The sequence below is a fragment of the Lepidothrix coronata genome, unplaced genomic scaffold (genome assembly GCF_001604755.1).
Source record: "Lepidothrix coronata isolate B3197 unplaced genomic scaffold, Lepidothrix_coronata-1.0 Scaffold114, whole genome shotgun sequence".
NCBI classification, from domain to species: Eukaryota; Metazoa; Chordata; class Aves; order Passeriformes; family Pipridae; genus Lepidothrix; species Lepidothrix coronata.
The window spans coordinates 2,511,301-2,534,598 of NW_016690294.1; the positions used below are offsets into that span (position 1 = coordinate 2,511,301).

Consider the following 23,298-nt stretch of genomic DNA (forward strand, 5'->3'; position numbering starts at 1 on the left):
AAAAAAAAAAAAAAAAGAAGAAGAAGAAGAAAAAGCCCACAGGAATGCTTTTTGTTGTGGCATTCATTAAGAACAAAGGCCCAAGGCAAGCTCTCAGCAGCCCCTCTGACAGCCCTGGAACCCCCGCAGCTCCAGCAGCCCTGGCTCTGGATTCCAGGGCTCTGTGTTCCAGGGCTCTGTGTTCCAGGGCTCTGTGTTCCAGGGCTCTCCAGGGCTCTGTGTTCCAGGGCTCTGGATTCCATGGCCCTGTGTTCCAGGGCTCTGTATTCCAGGGCTCTGTGTTCCAGGGCTCTGTATTCCAGGGCTCTGTATTCCAGGGCTCTGTGTTCCAGAGCTCTCCAGGGCTCTGTATTCCAGGGCTCTGTGTTCCAGAGCTCTGTCCCAGGGCTCTGCATTCACCCAGGGCAGGGACACACAGTGCAGTCAGAGCCTATCCAGCCAAATGCTGGTATGTTGAACACTGCATCACAATTCCTTCAGGTTAAGAGGTTCCTTTATATCGCAAAGTGTTCCAAAATCCAAAATGAGAAGTACAAGTGGATTTGTTCTCAAGTACTTTTAAGTATACACTTTAATTGCTATTCCTGCTTTATCTAATCACCACCAGAATTACTGAATCTCAGCACATTTGTTAACATCAAGAAGCCTTGTGGTAATGAACCTGGGTAATGTTTCATCTAAGTCAGAAAGCTTGTCAAAGGACCGTATATTTGACTAATTTAACTACAGGACAGTTAAAGTATTTTCATCTTTCTAAATATGCATGTGTAAAATAAACAAACTGAAAAGGCTCAGAGATGTGGGATGAACTGCTCAGTAAGAGTGGCTGTTATTAATTTCTACAGAAGTACTGGAACAGTGAGTGTTACTTTGAATCCATACTCAAGATTGTTAAAATAAAATTGTCTCGCTACTAATTGAACACTAAAATCCAGTTGGCTGCAAATTACGTGCCCAGGTGCCAAAAGCACAGGCAGTGGCCCTGAATAACCCAACACACTCTTGCTCTGCTCAGAACAGCCAGGCTGAACTGAACCCCTGCACTCCCTGAGCTCTGGGACAGCACTCAACTCACACCAGGGGCTGAGCAGGATCAAGCCCTCAGCACTGTGAAATGGTAATTTCATCTCACAAAGCAAGAAATGCTGCCTCCTCAGAATTGTAGGGAAGGAGAATATTGGGTCTCCAGTAAGAATATAATATAGGTAGCCCTATAATCACATGGTCTAAATTCCTTTTAAGCCACTGTGTCTAGAATTTCCCATGGGCTCAGAACTTCTCATGGTCTAGATAAGAGCCAGCAGGTAACCTAAGGCACAGGGACAAAGTGAAATTTAAACTGTGGAATGGAGGCACTATTGAAAACAGGGGATATTATTATCTTCTTTTCACCTGTGTAATCGAAACATTCTCTATAGCTTGTTGTTTGACACTAATGGCTAACATGTATGAGAGAGCCCACTCCATCTGTTCCAGAGTTTTCTTGTTATTTGTCCTGGAGGTAAGAACTGAAAGCTACAGCATTTCCTTATTACACCTCCAGTGACTGGAGCACAGGAAAGTGTAAACCAGAGATTTAAGAACAGACTCCTGAAAAAAAGATATACTGGATCTAAAATACAATATGGCCTAATTCTAACACTACGGAGTAGAAGATTTTTCTTGCCATGAGACAAATAAACAGAACTATATACAGGCACAAAACCAGCCCATTTGAAACATATGTCAAGTATTTTCTTAAGCTTCCAAACTCTGTAAATTGCAACATGTGCCTGAGGAAAAATAAAATTTACCATACATCATTTCTTGCATAGTAGATTTGTAAGCCACTACTTTTTATAAATTGAGATGCTTTTCTCAAAACACAATTGTTTAAGTTCTATGCCTGCACAGTAGTTCCTGAGAGATGTAGGGAATACTTCAACTCACTTCTGGAAAAGACCACCTTAGGTCTTAATAAGTACTATTTACTGCAGCATGGTTTGACTTTGTCTTCTTTTGCAAAAATATCAGTGAGTAGATTCTTGTGTCAAAGAAAATATTAATTATTTACAAACATTTGCTGAATAAAAAACCAGGTTGCAGATTACACTGATGAACATTTGCTTTATGGCATGGCTGTTTGTACGAGCAAAAAGCATGTTGAATGGGACTGAGAATATAATGGAAACATAATCACAAGGAAAAGCTTTAATGAATGTATGAGTGTCTGATCAAACCCATAAAAGTGAAGCAGCATCAGCTGCCAGCTGCTCCCTGGCAAATCACTGCATGTGGAGACAAGAGCCTGCAGTAGCTGTAGGAACCTGAGCTGTCACACTTGCACATCACACAAACACTACCCTAACTTGCTATGAATAATGCCCAATCCACTGCAGGAGATGCACAGTCCCTAAAAAGGGACAGTATTTCACTCTTTAAATCCTCTGATTATTTAAAAAATAAGCCTACATCTTGCACTGTAACTACTAAAATCCTTCACTGCTTGTCTGCATTGCCTCTCATGTCTATGTAATGCTTCCTTAACCTGTAATTTCCATTTTCTCTTAAACGTTACTTTTGTTTTAAACACTATTTCTGTGATAGTCCATATTTCTATGTGCTCACTGAGCCAGGTGAAGCATTAGCAGGAGACTGATCCCCATCATCATGGGACTGACTCTAAATACATTTGGTACTTACAGGAACTGGCCACTCTGTAATCCCTCGTGCCACACCTGTCCTGTGAAGGTAGAACAACAAATGGCTGGTGGAGTGTTTGTCAGGACACCCTCACTGCCTCCTCCACCCCCACAGGTAGTGGCCCCAAATGCCTGGGCCCTCAGAGGGAGCTGTAGGAAAGGACATTTGCATTCCTGCTAAGAGAGAACTCACGCCTTCCACAGGCACTGCCTGCCCAAGACAAAATGACTGAGAATGCTGAGGGACACAAACACACTGCACTGTGTTGGGTCAAATATTAAGGCTCTTTTCACAAGGGATTGAACAAAACAAGTCAGTGAAACAAGAGTTGCATCTGCTGAGGCCTTGCTAAGGTAAATGCAGATTCAGTGTTTCAAAACTTGCCAAATATATAACCTGTATTTTCCCTTTTTTTTAAATCATAAAATCTCATAAAGAAAACTTTAAATGTGAGGTTATAGGCTACTGACCTTGATACCTGTGAAGTTCTGGGTTCCCTGAGGCTCCAGCATAGGCACCATTCTGTGCCTCCAGAGAGCAGTTTGGGAGCTGAGCCAACACAAGAACAGGACACAGTTGGCTTTGCAAGGCCCCTCCCGTGGATCAGCTGCAGGGTCTCTGAACTGCCCTCCTGGGGTCACAGGCAGAGGAGAGCCCAGCACAGCAGGATGCAAGGAACCAGCCCAAGGGCAAATCCCAGTGGGTGTCCACAAAACCAGCTTGGGCACTCCTGCCTCCATTTTCAGCAGCACAGAAAAGCCTCATGCTCATCACCTGGGGCACAGTTAACACTTCTGGGTCAGGGCCTAGAGCACTGTCCCCCTCTCCCTTTGCCTATCCCCAGCTGGTTCTTGTCTGTACACCCTGTGCAGCTTCACCTCCTCAGCCACTGCGCTCTCCTCTCTCATTTACTGGCACTCCCAGGGTAACCTCCAAGGTCACATCCCTGGACAGAGCAGCCCAGCACACAGAACAGCCCCTCAGCATTTTGGGGTGAGCTGCACTGCCATTCCCCCTCCCTGGGACTCCAACACTGCTCTCCCGGTTCCCTGGACACACAGCCCCTGGCCAGTGCTGCTCCCTCTAACACTGAGCCTGGGGACACTTTTATTCTCCCTTACAGTTAAATGCTTGGTTTTGTCCCTCTTACTGGTGTGCCTTTTTACCTGCTCGAAATGAAAATGAACTACAACTGCATGAACCTCTTCATGGAAGTGCTTACTCGTACAAACAGCTGGGCTGTTTCAGCAACACACTGTACGTAATCATGGCCTAAATAGGTTAATTTTTTTCATAGCAATGAAATCTCAATAAACTAAACACTTTATTGACATTAAAAAACACAAACAAACCCCCACAAAAAACCCAACCACCTAGCTGATAAACGACAGAAAGAACCAGACATATCACCTAAAATCATGCATCCAAACACTCCTCTAGTACCCCGCTATCCAGAAATACCAATATGTTCAAACAGCACGACCATATTCAGTTTTGATCCTGTAAACACTTACAAATCTATCCATATTTTACATATAAAAACTTGAAGGAAAAAATTCTTCTTATTAATGTTGCAAGCACATAGAGTCAGTAATGATTTTCATGATCATTTGATATTTGTTTGTTATTAAGAATCATATCAATATCTGCCTTGAATTCTGACTCACTGTTTAGCAGAATTCCCTTTTATTTCCCTATAGAACAGAAAGGCTGATGAGAAATTGCTTTAAAGACTATCTCCCTCAGTAACCAATTCCAGACAGCTTGTATGACATTTCCCTGGGAATGCAAAGGAAAAACTGAGAAAGAGAATAAATTCACTTGGGGCCTCCCCTTCAAGCTATGAGCAAATGAGTCCCTGTTTGTGGTTATTCTGCAGGCTTGGAATATGGCAAAGTTGTGGGATTAGCAGAAACCAGACATTCCTGTCTCTGAAATGAAAACTTTACTTAGTATATTCAGAAGAAGAAGACGCAAGTAGAAGTTATGAAAAATACCATTCTGTAATTTAAATCTGTCTGCTGTGTGTCTAAATATATGGTTCTGGCCATTTTCAAAGAATGTCAGCGGGGGTATTTACCATGGACACATCTGCATAAGATTATGCACACACAGAACATCTTTCTTAACTAAAAAGAAAGTGCTATTATTGCCCTTTAGATGTATTTTTGCTCTATATTAAATGAAGGTAGCAAAATATTTATGAAAGCCCAATAAAGATACACACTTTTGATACAGACAAAAAAATTAATTAATTAGTATAATAACACAGGCTTGTGGAAGAAAAAATATTGCTTTGGAAACTGTTTTCTGAAGGACAATCAGCAAGTCATTACTTCTAAACCTCCAGAAATTACTGTTAATACCATATACAATCAAATACTGAATGGCATAAATGACACTACAGAGAATAAACAGTAGCAGAAAAAGCAGCATTTACCAATTAGTCAGTCTGCATAAAAGTGTACCCTGTGATATGGCAATTACAGAAGTACTTCTGGCATGTAAGGCATGCAAGAGGGATAAAACCAACTGAAAATGCAGCACTAGAAAGTATGAGAAAAACATTTTAATATGTGCACCTACAGAGAGTAAAATACACAGCAGAAGCATGTAATCAAACACCCCTTCCCTGAGACAGCATGAACAGAGCAAGGAAGAAGAAAACCAGGAACTAGTGTGTGTAATCTGACTATATAATAAACATAATGACTGGTGTATTTGAGATTGGCTGTTATTACCTCTAATTTGCCAGCCAGACTGTCTTTTCTCTAACACAGTCAGTATGTGACACTACACTGGAACTATGCAATATTGCAAATCCTTTTAGGGGACTTCTTGAAAGTTTCTTATAAAATCAGAAACAGGGAACTTGGGGTTTAATTAATATAGCATAGGTGTCATATCTTTCCCACAGATTCAGGCACTGGTATGAAATTCAAGATGACATCTTGGTTGAAAAAACTCATTTTCAGTTCAAGCTCTATACTGAAAATATTTGGCTCACAGAAGTCTTTTTTTCTGGATAACAGGGAACTACATTTTAAAAAACTAGTTTTAAAATCTTCCAAATATTTGCAGCTAAAAGAAAACATGTTTTGGCCATGGCTTTCAGCAAGCTAAGCCATTTTGAATTCTGCAGGCTTGGTATGTCATTGCAAAGACACCTGAGATTTGATTCTGTTGTCTTGTTGCACCCCTCAGCAGTTCATTGACAGACTGCAGGCTCCTCAGCCAGTTTTTGTGCTCCTTTCTAAGTTTCTGTTTGAAAGCTCCAGGGCCAAAGAACTGTGGGTACCGACAGCATTTATTTTCATGTGAACAAGCCCTTCACTTTAAGTGACTCTTGGACCCTGTTCTGTGAAGACACAGGGCAGGAGGAGCCAGCCCTCAGTCAGTGCCACCCAGCAGGGACATCACCCAGCTCTGCCAGGGTTTGGTTACACCAGGTCTCAGTACACAAAGTCAGGCATGAATTGCTGGGGGTGAACCCCACACCTCAGTTAAACCAGGACTTCAGGTAAGGATTGTTAATTCTATTTAAAGCTTACTCTCATTCTGGCTTGAAATGGTATCTACAGAAATCAACCCTCCAATATGCCTGTGTAGGCTATTTTAAATACTTTTGAAGTTGCAGTCAGCTTACTGGCAATTAATTTTCAGATGCCTTCATGTGAAGCCAGTGGGGATCAGCCAAACATCCCCACTGATCTCTGCCTAAGAGCCACCACCCTCAATGAACTGTGATCACAGGTTCTCCTCCCCTGTCCCATTTGAGAGATATGAAATAAAAGCAACAGATCTATATTTCAAAATTAATTTTAACATAGTCAGGGCATATAATCAAAACATTGCACTGGCCAGGCATAGGTAAGACTATTTTAGCCAGGCCCCAAATGTAAGTATATTGAAATTTTAAGACACAATTTACCCCAAGGTCATGTCTCAGAGGTTGTTCAACACATTTAAGGACTGATACCTTCCTTATGTTTCTTTTCCTTCTGGGGAATACAGCTGATGGCACCACATCTAAACTATTTTTAAGATCATTCCATAGGAAAAGGAGCTGTATGCCTCCCAACGATCTTTCTGTCACAATATGCAGGAACAAAGAGGTCAGACTTCTCTACTCTTCCCTTAGATTTTGAGGTCATTAAACGAGTGTGGGATCCTCATGCAACTTCCTCTATTGATTAGGAACAGGTCCCAGGGAGGCTTCTCTTCAAAGGCTTTCTCAGTTTTCCTGCTGTGCCTGAGCTTTACCCAGAATCTAAGAATCTAAGAGCATAAATGCTGCAATTAAGCCCCTGCTATATGGCCTTACCATGTGGCACTTTAGCTGAGCAGTGTCACCACACTGATGATGGCATTTACACTGACACAACAGGACACTGGGCTGGGTCTGTTATTACAACCACCTACTTTTTTAAAAATAATCTTAACACGATTGATCTCACATTTCAAAAATTCTTAATTTCCCTGTTCTTCTAAATGCAATGTGCTCAATCAAGTTATTTTTAGCTTCTTTTTTGATATTCTGTCTTTCCTTCTTTTAAAAATTGTAGTAGTTATCATTATCTATCATATGGAGGCCTGTAGCATTTTGTGTCAGTAATCAAAGAGCATGCTGAAAAACCTTAACTTTATAAATAATGAAAAAGTGCATGTGGTCAAACACTGTAAGTGAACTAAATTCATCACTGTGAAGAAATGTTTTTTTAAAAGGCCTTATAATCTCTGTCCATTCCAATGAAAAGCTTTCATTCACCTACAAGATGACACTCAGCTATTATACGATTGCCATTCTCAACAAACCAAAGGCCTATTTAAATCTCATGTCTTAAAAGTACGTTTTATAGAATTGGGATATCTGTCCTGTTTCACCAGCATCTTTAGTGTCCTTCTGCAGCTAATATGTTCTGCTTGCTCTCCCTCTTAACTACATGTTCCATTTTCATTATCCTTGAGTTTCAATAACACTTAAAAAACCAATTTAAAATGTTAAAATGAAGCATGGCAAAGGAAACTTCTAGGTTTATCTCCCTGTAGTCACATCATCCCTTCCATAAAATTCCTCCTTCGCTCCCTCTTGAAAGCAGTTCAATTCCTTACCCCACTGCTGGACTTCATACTGTTTGTTACACATCTGATTACTAAAAACCTCTTACTTTCCCCCTGCTCCTGGCTTGTTTATGCATGTTTGTTCTTCTGCCCACATCATACTTCCCCTCAAAAATCTCTTTTCTGTCCATAGCTTTGTAAGTCTTTCCATGCAGGTATATTCCTTGTCCCCACCCCTGCTGCTGCACACTCAGCTCGCTGACTGTGCCCTTACACCGGCACCGGGGCTCAGCAACAAGTCACTCATCACCTACATGAGGATTTCCACAGAGAAGTCAAAAAGATAAAGCAGAGCCAAAAAGAGGAAGTTGCTTCCTGCCCAGTGCCAGAAGTGCCCCACAGAGGGAGGATCCAGCCCTACCAGTGAGAAACATTCACCTCCACATCCAAATTGTCCCTGCCCTTTGCCATCCATGGGAAATGAACAAAGACAAACCTATGCAAGATAATTCGCTTCTTATTAGTCAAACTCCTTAGAAATTTCCACCCCCTGTGTTCTGCAGTATTCTTCAGCTGCCCACTGGCACAATATTATCCAAATTCCTAAAAGGCCCAAAGTGTATTTGTTCCAAGGACAAAAACCTGTAGACAACTTTCAAAGTGCATCACTACTTAGCTGAAAGTGTCTGCCCATGTTCATTTTGTGTGTATTGCAATCTGGGGCTTTTTTTCTAAATTTTTCAGAAGCTAGATGACAATTTCAGATGTTAAGATGTAAACATAAATGTTCAAGACAGACATGGGCCACAGTATTCTGCCAGAGTTCCCTGTTACTGCAGAAGTCTCTTTCTTTTTTTTTTTTTTAGATTATTTTCCTTTCAGAGAAACTCAGCATAGCAAAACTGGTTCTCAACATTGTGCCCCTGGACAACTGAGTAAGATTGGAAGTGCAACTGTAAATTGTCCAGAAATTATTTAGAAGTCTTTTTTGACTTCTAAGTTCTAAACTGCTTAACAGGTATTAAATTAATAAACGGGGGGGGGGGGGGGAATTGCAAGTAGGAAACAGTTCTGAAACTATTTACAGTCTTGGTAATACTCACTCCTTCTGCCAGAAGTTTGGGGCTCAATGTGACTCCTTACAATGTCAATTTAACTAAGCAAACCATCCAATTAGGAATCATCCATCTAGGATACAACATCTGCTTTTGTTTATTTAGGAAGATATAAGATTTTCTTATATGGCTTCTCCAGCTCTTCCCTATACAGACCATGACTACCCTCTAACTACACGAGTTAGGGCTGAACATTTCAGTGCAGGCAGTCTGAATATATTTGAGTTCATCACAGAGGAAATGGCTTGAAATTGTGAATTCATTTGGGTAAACCACTGTTTTCTCTCTGACATACACTTCTATTTGCATAACAATTATTTCACAGTACCTACTATAATCTGGGCTCTTATCCTTCTGCTCTCCATATATTATGGCTTTATAAATGAAAAAAAGCACAGTTAAAAATTTTGAAGGTTCAAACACGTAGCATCCACTGCTGGGAATGGAATCCATAAATGTGTGTGTGTGTATGTACATCCATGTACAGGGGTGTGTGTATGTGTGGAGAGAGAGAGGTGCATGTTTATATCTGTGTAGATGCATGTTTATATCTGTGTCTGTGTGTCTACGTACACATATTTTGCCAAGTATAAATACTGAGCTGGTGGGTCATATGTCTCAGATCCTTTCTACTTTATGCAATGTAAAGACAGCATTTGAAATACTTGGAGCTTTGCAAGTGCTGACAAATAACAGGAAAGCATGTTTTCTTCCTGCTTCATTAGAGACACTAGTAGTTAATGTTTATAGAATATCAATAATGCAGTTTGCAGTTCTGCATAATTAAAGACACCCTATGTTAATAAAATAACTTAAAAAGAGATGCAAAACACCAGACATAAATCCTCTGATGCCTTTGGCCTAATCTTAGACAAGTTTAATTACAACGATGTCGCTGTACTGTACCCTATGAAGATATTTTTTGTCACTTAAACCTATCAAAGTATACACCCATTTATGACATTTGTGAAGAAGAGCAAACAATATAATGGCCCACAAGTGGATACTTACAGTTTATGGATTACTATAACACACATTTGCAGTAGAAGCTCATGAAGACGGAGGAAGCTTTCTGACAGAAGAGCTACAATCCCTTATTTTAAGGGTCTCCTAATGAAAGATGCCAGTGTGCTGCTACTACAGAGAATAATTTAATGTATCTTTCTGGATCAAGAATTTCATTATAATTGGGTAAGCCAGTGTTATCTTGAGGTTTTTGTGAGAGAGAGGGGAAAAAAGCAGGAGAACAGAGACAGTTTCTGCCTTGACCCCCTTTCTGCTTCTCTTGAAATGAAGGAAAAAGATCTCCACAAACAGTGCACCTGAAAGGCAGAACTTATTGGCTATGCTTTGTTCACACAAAGCTCAGTCTGCAGCCTCAGTAAGTCACTAACAAATAATCAAACTTCTCTGAGAAAGTGGAAGGCACTTCTAGGGGGAGGTGTCCCTGCTCATGTCAGGGGGGTGGAACGAGATCACCCTTAAGGTCCCTTCCAACCTAAACCGTTCTATGGCTCGAGGAAGTGTCCCAGATCCAAGTCACTCAAACAGGATGATGGTGATGACAAGCAAAGGTAAATTCCTGCTGATGAAGAAAATTCACTTCACTGTACTCACAAACTCATGAAGGGCAATGAAGTTGTCTCACAACATTAACCTGCCTTCCTCATCTGCCTACCATCCACAGACACCCTGACTTTCCACGACACACAATCGTGATGAAATGCAAAGTTCAGACTAATTAACCTGCTATAGCACAGGCAGTGCTCCCCAGCTCACCCTGGTGATGTCCCAGCAGCCCCAAGCTGCAGTGGCTGCAGCTGTGGCAGTGAGAAGGGCAGGCTGCAGTGTGGACTCTGCTCCTGCAGCTTCAGCCCAAACTCACCTGTGGCTCCCAAAGCTGCTCTGCACTGTCTGCAGCTCCCCCACACCCCTGCCTGCTCACAAGGGTGAAGTTGCTCTGCTCTGTCTTAGGTGGGTCCATCTGAAAACTCCCTTTGGTATGTGGAGACTTCAGGATGGATGCAGAGTTTATAAAGTACCTCCCCTGTTCCAGGAGGGAAAGGGATGCACATCGATCAGTGTTAAGCTTTTACTTTCACCTGCAATGAAAATTTAGTATAATGGGGTTTTTTTCCTTCGTACTGATCTGTCAATGTTGCTGGAAAGTCAGTAAGATTTTTAGTGAGCTGCCAGGCAAGTAATAGAGAATGAATCTGTAGAACAGAAGTATCTTGTTAATTGGGATTTTTTTCTATGTTTTCTAAGCTTTCCTTGGATGAATACAGTAAGCAGTTGTTTTATGCTAGTGCTTTCTATTTCCTATCAAATACAAATCATGGCAAAGTCCAGTAGCATGGCAAGAAATTTTCAAGGATAACTCTAAGGCATCAGTTACTGAAAAAAACCCCACATCATACAAGCCTTTTGGACTACTGACATGAAAATAAGACTTGTGTGAAAGAATTAAGTTCACAAATGGATGACAATGAGCAACAGAAAGTAGAAGTCTTTTGTTGGAAAATTTGATAATACCCAGAATATATACCCTCATTAACATGCTTTTAAATTCCATAGCTTAACTGTATCATATCCCTGAAGCAAAGCACATATGTTTACAATACAGTACTCGAGAATTTATTGGGAAATGCACTGCTACAAACAGAGGTTTTACTCTCCCTGTGCTTCCATTGTTGAAGCTACTGAGAATAATATTACTTTTGAGCTAAATGTCTCCAAAGGAAAAAATATCTGCCCAAGGAACTAGGTTGATGTTATAAAACAGATCAAGATTTATTTCATGTTTGAACTGAAACTGCAAAAAGCACTGCTAATCCAGAGGCTGATGGTCTCTGTGAAATCTTTCTATGTTAAATGTTAAATGTTTCTAGTTTGCCAAATGAAAATAACTGCTATAATGACATAAATTCTATATTTTTCTATATAATCTCTAACCATCACAGATCTCAACATTTATTCACTGAAATAGAGAAACAATTTGATGTTTTGGTGATGTGGTCTATAAAAGAACATTCAGATAGACCACTGAAGAAAAGAGAAAGATATAAATTTTCTGATATTCAGAAAAACAGTGTTTAGAGCAGGGATCTTCAGCAAATCACTTAACCCTACCCAACCTTCCAGTCTGTAAAGTACTGGTTTTAACTCCTTCATTTCAGAGTTTGTAAAGTGCTGTAACAGTATAATAGATTCTAAGATACAGCATAAGTGGTTAATGAAATTATGGTTATCTGGCATGGCAGAATTTATTTTACATATTTTTATCCCCCAAACATTTACATTACTTTATTGCTGGAAAGCAATATTTATTATATTTCAGAGAGTGATGAGAGAGGAGAAGTGAAAACTGCTGGAGTTGATTCAGTGAAGCAAAACCTATCAAAGAATCCGAAAAACACATTAAACAGTGAAGTCTGATCAAGCAAACTGCAAAACACTGGATGTTTCTTGTGGGCCAAAGATAATCTAATGAAATTGTATTTCAGCAATGTGACATTGGTTCAGAGATGGAATAATTCAGTCATCCATAAGCACCACAGCATCTCACCAATTCTACCTGTCTCACACTTTGTTTCTCTCTGCACTTCTTCCATCTCCCTGCTTCTCCCTCTCAGCATTCCCCACATGCCATCCAGACACATGTTTCTTACACAAACGAGGTGTGTCTTAAGAGGAAAAAACTGGGAAGTGCTTCATGGCCACGGATGCCAAAGCACTTCACAAGAGAAAGCAAGAAGTATTCTGAGTGTTCTGGTGATGCAGGGGGGAAATGAAGCAGGCACAGGTGAACTGAGCAGGGAAAGCCACACAGCAAGCCAAGTTCATCCTCAGTGACAGCTCTGGGTGACCCAGGGCAGCCTCAGCCACAGGACCCCCTTCAGCACTCACACACTCACCCCAACATCACAGGGAGCAAAGGGGAGCCCTCAGGAGAAATCAAATATTATCATGGGGGCACTGTCCTGCTTGGCAACATTGCTCCTGCTGGGACCAGCAGGTGCCATGCCCACCTCCCACAGTGTGCCTGAGGAACTGGGCTGTGCCACAGCATCCCCTGGGCTCAACTGCTGCTTTGGCTTCAGCTTTGAAAAAGAAAATGCCCAAAACAGTGATAAACACTCTTACTGTCTGACTAATACTTATAATATTTGCCAAGGTGTTTCCATGTTCACAGAGTACCTATGGGAAACATAACTATTCCTCAACGCACACTGACTAAAAATTATTTGCTCACTTGAGGTTTCAATTGAGTGAAATGATATCATGTCATGGAAATGTAATATATTAAAAGAAGGCATTCCTCCCCTTAATTATACATATCTATATCAAAATCAAGTTTTACCAGCACTAGAAGAAATTCCTGAAATTATAATATAATTTATCATAATTTAGTGCTTCAGGATTTTATTTCTATTATGTCTCTCAGTAGGTTTTTCCATAGTGAAGTTCATTCACATGAAACACACAGTGCTAGGGAATGTATCTCTTCCTGACATTAGAAGTACCAGTAGCAGTGATGCTAAAAGTGAAATCAAGGAGAACTGCATTCTTGACAGGAAAGAGAAGTCACTTTTTGAATGTCTGAGCAGCCTTATTTTCACTCAAAGCATATATGTAAACATAGGAAAGGACGAGGAAGTTATTTTTCTTTAAATTAAAACAAGAAAGACAGTCCAAAGTAGCCAGTCTGAGGCTAAGCTATCATATCAGCTTTTTCTATTGATTGAAGGAGAATTTCAGATTTAGCTCAACTGAAGTGTGTGCCCTGCAGTAAACAGGACATGGTGCAGAGATGGAAATGCACACAACAGCATGTAAAATAGTGGGAATATTGCCATTGCTAGAGTGCTCTTTGTATTCCTCCCATAAAGTCTCATGCAACTAATACAAGAGTCTGGCCTAAACCCATCAGGACAGACATGCAGACTTGGAATTCTAACCTGGGGTTTTCTCAAGGGTGACTCCCCCTTGTTATTTAAGCATTGCATTACCTGGAAGCTTAGCCCTGTGCTGATCTAAATCATCAGTGTGGCATTGTTTGGAGTTCTGTCACAAAGCTGTATGATTCTTTGCCAATTCTTGTTCTTTTCCATGCTTGGCATGTCAGGCTGATGAAGGAAGGCTTGTATACTGGGAAAAGATTTTAATTAATTGTAAGATTAAAGTATTGTCATGAAACAGATGAATAGTTCTCCTGAGTCCTCTCCAGGCTTCCCAAGAAGCAGTGTCAAGCAGAAGCTTTTGCATCTCCAGTGCTTCTGCTCAGGGTCCCAGCAAAGCTGACCCAGCAGCACATCCCACCTCACAGCTCCCAGGCAGCATCCTGTAAAACCACATGGAGGGTGCAGCACAATCACAACCTCCACCTTCTTCCATGCATTGGGACAAGAAACAGCACAGTACCTTTCATTTAAAGGTATAGTGCTCTTAAATAATACAAATTTGGTTCTGGCCAGTATCCAGACCCCTGGTATTACAGAAAGCTTGCTTTAGCTACATTGTAGTAATTTCCAGAATAGCTTTTTTGTATTTACACTCTCTTCCTAGATACATGCCCTCTTCTTTCACATATGGATTTTTTAATCACTTTTTTTTTCTTTTTTAAATCCACCTATTTTATGTGTTTTCTTACTGGATGCATAACTCAGTTGGATGGCAGGGGAAGAGAGGAGAATTTATTCCAAAGAAACTGGAATCATTACATCAACTGTGTGACAGAAGATGTTGATGAGAAGGAAGGAGTTTCTGCAGTTTCTGGATGAAAAATAGCAGAGGTGGTTATTCCTTACTTGATGATTTTGTCAGAGGGGTTAGAAAGGTTGTATTAGCACCTTCCTCCAATATTTTGAACACAAGGAGAATGGTATTAAATTAATAGCAAACAAATTAATTCATCAGTTCTTCCCTACCACAGATAAGCTTAACAACATAAATGATACCAACAGAACCCCTATTTAATTCTCTTCTAATGATCTCTAAAAAGATCAGTGAAGCTCTTTGGCTGGCTGTTCCTGCTAAATCTCTCAGCTGGGAAATAGTTAACAACAATGCTTTGTTGGGCTCCCTGGGAGGCAGCACCCAGGTGAAGGAGGCAGCACACAGTATCCTTTTCTTGAAGCTACTGTTTCAAGCTGCCTGCAGATGCAGACAGAAATCTAGGCAACTGCTCAGGTTCATATGACATTTTGAAGGTTATCTTTGTAACCATAAGGAGTAGAAGCTTAATTACTTCTGCAATGAAAGCTCAGATTCTGAAGCACTATTATATGGCATATTCAAAATGAACCATAATTGTGTAGCAATTTAGGTGACTGCATAATCACATTATATATTGGCCCCTTACAAGATTTTAAATGGGTATCTAAGGCTATAGGAAAAAATGTGCGTGCCTTTCCAGGTGTGTGAGTGTGTGCCCCCTCCCCACACACTAAAACAGCAAAGCCCACAGAGCTGCAGTGCAGACATAGAAGTATGCAGAGTTAACTTGCAAATCAGGACATCTCTGTATTTTAATGTGAAAGCTAAACTTTCTGTGATTGCAGCATTTCCTATGGTATTTAACAGAAACTACTTCTGAGACTCTTTCTTCAGGAACCTGGCAAGGCTCAAGAGGACTCTTCAGCTGTTCATGACAATACTGTAATTGTGCAATTAATTAAAATCCTCTCCTCAAAATAAAACATCTTCAGCTGTTTCCTTGCTGCTGAGTTTCCCAAGTACACTAGAAGACTTTCCCAGCCTGTCTGCTGGACCCTCAAACCCTCAGGGAATTTTTCTCACCTCTTCCTGTGAAGACCTTTAGGTGCCAAGGGACAGTCTGACACCAGTCAAGCACTAAGGAGTGTGGTCCCACTGCAGCAAGGTGTGCACACATTCCCTGCCAAGCTCCCCCCCGGGCCATGACACACACCCTGGGCATTCAGAAAATCCTGCCACAGTGTCCCATCCCTGTGGCTGACCATGGGAGCAGTATCAGCAAACAGGACACATCACTGTGAACTCAACTGGAGTTCTCCACACTCCTCTGGTGACTGACATTTACCCTGCCGTGGGAACTGAAGCACCATAAAAGGGGATAATCCAGAAATTCCACTGGAAAACACCCCTCTTCCCCAAGCTGAAATGCTAATGCAGGTGCTAATTGGGAGGCTGAACTGCCTGGCCCCCGTCTGAGCTCCTGAGCTGGGATGCCTGCAGAGCACTCAGTGTGTTTCTGCACAAACACACCACCACCAGGAGGAAAACATTGGTCAGAGGAGCAGAGACCGCCCTAGATCTACCCTAGGAAAAGGGGCCACGTCTCCCCAATCAGTGAAGAATACAGTTTACTCCAAATTGAAGCCTTCAACTTCCGCACTAGGAATATTTTTTTAAGGCTTTTTTCCTCTCAGTATTGATTGTGATCTAATGTACAGGTGCTGTGTTTATTAACTCATCAAAATTTTAACATTTTCTACACAAATGAAGAGGGACATAGACTGGAAATTGTCACACAACCTCATTGGGAGCAGCTCCCAGAGCCTGTGGGAGAAGAGGAAACACCACTCACTGTGAAAGCTATCATCTCATACTCCCTCAGCATCCAGCTAAATGTTCCTTTGGGAATTAGGCCTGATGTTAACAAGTCACACTTCCTAGTGTGCTAAATGGATTACTAGGATCAGACTTCTCATATAAGCCCACAATCTTTCCTCTTTTTTTCTTTAAATTAAGGTAATGTTTTCTAAAATTAGTGCCCATAGCCCACCATGTCTTCAAGATCCTAAAAGATGATGAAACAACTTTGTCTTAGGTTAAAATAGAAGAAAGTATGGAGCAAGGGATGCTAGTTCTTTTAGTCCTCATATGCACTCTTCTGCTGTGTACAAATAAGTTTCAGTCCTACATTTTTAAGCAGCAGTAATAAAACTACCACCTTGATTTATAATATTTTAGTAAGTAGTAGCTTTCAGACTATTCTTTTAACTAACCAAATCATAAATTACATTAAATTTTAAAACTACTACACTAAACTGGACAATAATCTCCTCCTTAAAAAGGATATATTTTTAAACTGTAACTTTTCATTTAGTCATAAAAATAAATACATAGAGACAGTGATGCAAACTGTTATTTGCTAAAACACTGTGCAAGGTTCAATTCTCTTAAACTGTATAACTGTTTAACTTAAATGAATTGTTACACAGACTTCAAAAAAATTATTACAGTTTTATATAAAATTAAATTGATCTTCAAATTTTTGCAAGTTGCCACCTCTTGGCTGGACTTCAACTGATTCTTTCACTCTGCTACAATGTCAGCAGAACAATTATAATAGCACAAGAAAGCCATGTAACAGACTGAGAGGAAGAAGATCAAAGGAGGCTCATATGTAAGATAAGATGGAAGGTGTCTAAGGTTTTGTGTGCTCTGATCATTCACCAGTATTCATAAATTTTTTAACATTTTTTCAGCTCTTTTTGCTTTTGTGTATTCAATTAATTTCAACAAAATGTGTTCTAAACACTTCCCAGGCATCAGGAGGGCATGTGAGCCCTGAGCCTTGAGGGAGAGGAACATTTGCCCAGGCTGCTCAGTGTGCAGGTGCAGAACCACCATTGCCTGGGGAAGCCACAATGCTGCTTTTGATCTTCAGCTTTGTGACAGGTGTAAAAGGATGCAAGAACTAAATGTGATGTACTAACCCTCTACATTTCAGAGAGCATAATTTTTCTGTTCTGGTCAAAGGTGGGCCTTAATAGATAAACACAGGGTAAAAATAACTGAGTGAGAACCTGCCCAGCTGTGATATCAGTGTTACTGAATGGCCTTAGATGCCCCAGTCACTCTGGGGGTTTGCTCTGGGATTTTGTTCTCAGTGCATGCTTTCCTTCCCACCTTCCCTTTCAGTCAGCCTAAACATCCTGCTGACCCTGGGGCTCCAATTTCCATTCTTTCTGTCCATTTTTCCTGCATATCTGTCCACCACCTTCCCACCTTCCCCACCACTGGTTCAAGAGCCTGGATTGCTCAACCAAGAGCAGAACTTGTTTAACTTCTACTTCTAAATAAGAGCTGGTCGTTTACAGTTTCCCACTGATATTCCAGTAAGGTGTGGAATTCCTGTGCAATGTTAGTCATGCCCTTTAAAGGAGTCTCTTATGGTAAGATCCTGTCAGATGCTGAGAGCCTCCTACAAAACACCAGATGTCTGCACAATATTTTGAGGGAAGAGATCCTCTATTATTCGTGTTTGTGCACTGTATACGTTGGTCATCACAGAGAAAGGCTCCTTTTCTGGAGGTCAGGGCACACCTCTTTTATTCACAGATTGCCCTGTTAATGAACTATGATTTTATCCCTCATTGAATGAGAGAAATTCTGGAGAGTGGTTCTCATACATCATGGAATCCAACATAGCAGTTTCTCAGACTATGGTTCATTACTACCAATGGCTTAAGGGAGAATGGGAATGTTAACGGCAAAGGTAAGAAAAATCACAAGATTTCAGCTTGACAGAGTTCCTTAAATCATGTTTATTTAACATAAAATTGCTAAACTGGTGTTAAAAAAAAATTAAAAAACCCCTCTGACTTCTAAGCAGACTCTTAGAATATGAAATTCACTTTCTTCTGTGTGGGGGTGGAAGGAAGTATTGCTTTGCATCCTTCCACCTTAGAATAACTAAACCCTAATGTGACCTAAGAAGTAGGCACTTAGAACAGGTGGCAGAATATACTGCTAATGAGGAAATTCAGAATACATGCTCTCCAGCAAAGATAATTTAATGCCTAAAGAACAGCTTTGCCTTTGGGGAAAAATTCCATGCACCTGAAAAAAGAGGCAAGTAAATACCCCAGGCAGGCTCCAAACAGGTTATCTCTGTATTTGAGAAGTCTAGCTGCATCTCACTCTGGTCCTATTCTATTGGCAAAAAGGCAGAGGACACCTGCTACTTATTGTCTTTGCTCTGCAGAATGCCATGTATTAGAACTCCACACTGCCAGGAACTGGAGCAGTGACAAGATAAGCAGGGATACTCCAGGATTCCCAGGTGATACAGTGGTCACTGCAGTGGGGGGCAGCCTAATCCAAGAAAACAGGTTTTGCTCCTCTGCTGCAGGAAACCTTAGACATCAGTGTTTAAAGAGCAGAACGACAGAGTATGAGCTGATCACACCAAGGCAATTCCTTGTATGCACTCACATAAGCACAAAGAAAATTGAACCAGCAGGATGTGCTGGAGAAGGCTCGACTTTAATTACAACAAATGTAATACATGGGAATCCTAAATTACTGCATTATTACCAACTTTAACACAACCTGCTATCTGACTACATAGTCTTCACACTGATGACTTTTAAGCCTTCAAGGAAACAATAAAACCCATTTCCAGAAAATTATGGTTAGAGAGTGGCTTTACAAAAAATTCTGGAAATGGGCTACTTACTTTAGGTAGAACATGAAATTATACGGGTTTAAGGGCTTGAATTATGGCCTAAGACACTCCTCTCAAATTACTTTAGAGGGAGATTCTCTGATGAGCATCTCCTTAATTCCAGTAGGTTTCAGTACTCTACCTAACAAGTTCCATAAGAGAATATGGCAGTGACCTCAACAGTAGCAGTTCGGACGGTTCAGCGAGGCAAGAAGAAATTGGGAATTGGAGGCAGCAGAACTAGTGGTGGAAAAATCCTTGTAAGAGCTTTTGAAGGCAAGAGCGGTGGGTATCAATTAGCCTTTGATAGGAATGTATAGCACTGTTACAGATCTAATGAAAGCATCAATTACTTAGAGAGAGAACAGACCAACAAACCCAATTACCTCTGCAGGAGCGGGATGGAGTTGATGTTGCCCCAAGTTACCATCTTTTCCACCCAACAATGCAGGCTTCTATCAGCACTAATGTCTGACCATCTGAAGAATATGATCTCTTCTGATACCCATCTGGAACAGGAGATGAAGGAAAGCTGCCTTTGGACGCAAGATGATCACCTTATCTTAGGCTATCCAGTAGCAGTCGTGCCTTAGAAGGTAAATCAAGAACATTAAGCCCTGCTATTGAAAGGGGTTTGTTCAGGCAGCAGCTCCACTGATGACATTGGCAATGCCTGGGTTGGGCTTCCTCAGCAGCCTGGGAATGAGGAACTGATCCCAGCATGGAACAGAGCCAAGGGCCAGTGAGTAAAGCAAGCTCCTGCCAATGCTGCTGTGTTCTGAAGGGGAATTCAAGGCAGTAAAAACATAGGAAAAAAGACATACTGCAAGCTAGTGTGAAGTGTTGCACAGTCTCTCACTTCTTCCTTGAACCCCCCCAGCTACCTCCCCTTTAAATCAGGGCTTTGTCTTTTGTATTTCAGGTTGAAGGCAAAAGAAGAGTTGAAGATCACAAGGAATGTCCTTTCTAACTGCTACAGTGGCTTTCCCTACATAAACCAGGCATATTGTTCAACATCTGAAGGATCCCAAAGGATCAAAAGGCAGGAACCTAACCTGTATTACCTCTGACAATCCATGAATGAAATAATTACAGGGTTTGTGTGTAAACAGCTGCACTTGGACCTCTTTTACAGTAATGTCAAGTTTTTGAAAGGACTTCCTAAAACTGAACTTGCAGTCAAGGTAATAGCATTCAGGAATGTTTTCTAAGTAATGACTTTGAATTCCCTGCAAACTAAGAATGGAAAGGATTACTACATTTCCAATTTAAACTTACATTTTTGCAAATAGTTACTTACAAGTTTCGTTCTTGTAAATTCCATATTCCAAAATTCATCTTGTGGATGTTTGGAGTAAATTAAACATGCCACCACCCAGAAATAAAGCTTGAGTGCTCCACCTGAGTTTGCTTTGTATAAATCCCCTTTTTTTCTGCATCAAGATGATTATTTTTTTAATTAGTTGACAGGCTGGCAAACATACAGGATACCCTGTCCAGTGCCACTGAGCAACACAACCACACCTTCCTCTGAAGATGCAGAACTGACTCGTAGGTGTCTCGTTCCCCAGGGGTCAGTGATGCAGCAGCATCGATTAGTTAACTGATGGCTGTTGAGCACAGGAACAGCACAGGAACAGCCAGGCCATGCTGGTCCCCTCCAGCCCCACAGCACTCAGCACTGGTCATTAGCTGATGGTTGGGTAGTTAACTGCTGGTCAGTTAACTGCTGGTCAGTTAACTGCTGGTCAGTTAACTGCTGGTCAGTTAACTGCTGGCTATTGAGCACTCAGGACCAGCCAGGCCATGCTGTTCCCTCCAGCCCCACAGCACTCCCATCCCTCACTGGAGCAGCCACAGCAGCCCTTTGCCTCTTCCCTCAGCCAGCTGGAAATCAGGGCATTAAACAAGTGCCTCCAAAGCAGAGGGATCTGTCATGATCCAGTGCAGATACCAGTTATAATGGGGGCACTTAACCTGTCAGAGCTGAGGGTGATGCGTTTCAGAGTGAGGATCATCATGTTTAGCTGCCCATAAGCACTCAGTGACACAAGTTAAATGGTAACATGAATTAATTCCTTCATCATGTGGATATATGTGGCCATTACAAGGATTATTCTGAAAAAAACAGAGGGTTGTTCTCAAACTTATTTTCCTCCTTCACCGTGAAGCCTATTTAATTTCTTTTAAAATTATAACTCCATCATTTCATGTGTTCAGATCAGACTAATTACTTTATCACTGCAAGCAATGCAGATTCTTTAAAAACAGTAATTTCTGGATTTATTTTTTGTAACATTATATGCAGGTTTACAACTGACAAATCCGGTATTTTTTACGCATAAACTTGGTGGTATGAGGGCATCAGACAATTCCCTTGAAATAAAGAAAATTCTGCCAGCAGTAATCTTGCAGAGACTTTTTTAATCATGTCATACTCCTGCCTCTCAGGTCCTAATGAAGAGGGGAAGGGAATTTGTCAAAAGCATCAGTTCAGCTGAAGCTCCCATTTAAATGGGACCACACGAGGGATGGATTGGAGAAACATCATTAAAGCCTCCTTGAATCTCATCTCCTGCTACCCAATTAACTTTTGTCAAGGCCCCTCATTTCAGCTAAAAAAATAAACTGTCAGAATAAACATAAAATACATCTGCTCTATAGTACAGTCTTACTGTATCATGAAAAAGAAAAATGATGTTGGGTTACTGATACTATTTTTACTGCTGTTATACTTTAAACTCTGCTCTGAACACGAGACATTCTGCTCTGAAACATGCAGAGCTGGTTTTTATCAGGAACCCTGTTGAAAGATAAAATAACCCACAGTATTTGGATTTATAAGCACTAATATACAGACTGAAATAAGGGGCAGAAAAATCATTTCCATTCAAATTGTATTTGCTATAATGCTAAGTTCTATTCTACAAGCCACTACAATATGCAAAAAAGGAGGTGTACCAACTGTGAAAGGAAATCATCATTGGAGGGGATGTAAGAAATATTTAATTATATTAAATTGGTTTGAATTTCAGAGTCCTAGATCTATAAAACCTTATGTTCTATGCAATTTAATTGTAAATCACAGAATCACAGAATAGTTAGTGTTGGATCTCTGGAGATCATCTAGTCCAAACCCCAGCTACTGTATCATTGCTACAGACTAAGGGATCCTGCTAGGATTAATCAATATAGTGTATTCTTTTCAAATAACACTATAAAAAAAAAATATACTAAGAATTATTGTAAAATAATTCTGAATAATTAATTTTATTGTTAAACTAAAGGGAAAATAAGGATTACAGACAGATCTTTTATGCCACGGTCACTACAACTGTGATTATTGGAGAGCATATTTCCCCTACAGAAAAATTAAGCCCCATTTAAAAACATAACTGTTTTTAATTTGGAGGTGCACTGAATTAATTCTGTAATGACACTGAAAAAAAAATGTTTTTTCAGACATTCCTCAGGGAACATATGAACATATATTGTTATGTGTGTTGCCATAAGTTCTCATTAATTTAGGCAAGGAGGAGCAGGTAGGCTCCTGAGGTGTCTTCCTCTCTCCATTGACCACAAAAAGTGCCTCAGTGACAACCTTTGATTAAGTGCTGCCTTTTTATGGCTAAGGACAGGTGAACCTGACCCCGAGTGTCTGAACCAAATCCAGCCAGTTTGGAAAGGTAACTGCAGCAGTTAAGACCCAACTTCAAAGCAGTTGGCATTCTCCTGAAACCTGTGTAATGTTTCTGCTTTTTTCATTCTGCCCATCCACAAATCAACAGTTATAATAAATTTTAAAACATTTTAATAAACATTTCCAAGGCTGCGTGGTTTTTATTACGTAGAATCAAAGCCATTTCACCAATAGAAAAGTTCAGCTATATCATAATTGCCATGGCCATAGATTCCTTTTCAACAAACAGGCCTTTCCCTTGTGTGAATCATTGGCATAGTGTACTTGAAACCTGCAACAAGCACCCACACATGCTCCTGATT

General features: G+C 40.7%; 1 long non-coding RNA gene across 1 annotated transcript in view; it reads right to left on the reverse strand.

Moving 5' to 3' along the window:
- Positions 1 to 20,994, reverse strand: part of LOC108502195 — an 85,754-nt gene extending 64,760 nt beyond the window's left edge. The window contains exon 1 of the long non-coding RNA XR_001876363.1: positions 20,821 to 20,994. This is a non-coding gene — a long non-coding RNA (uncharacterized LOC108502195). The remainder of the gene's footprint in view (positions 1 to 20,820) is intronic.
- Between the last annotated feature and the right edge of the window lie 2,304 nt (positions 20,995 to 23,298).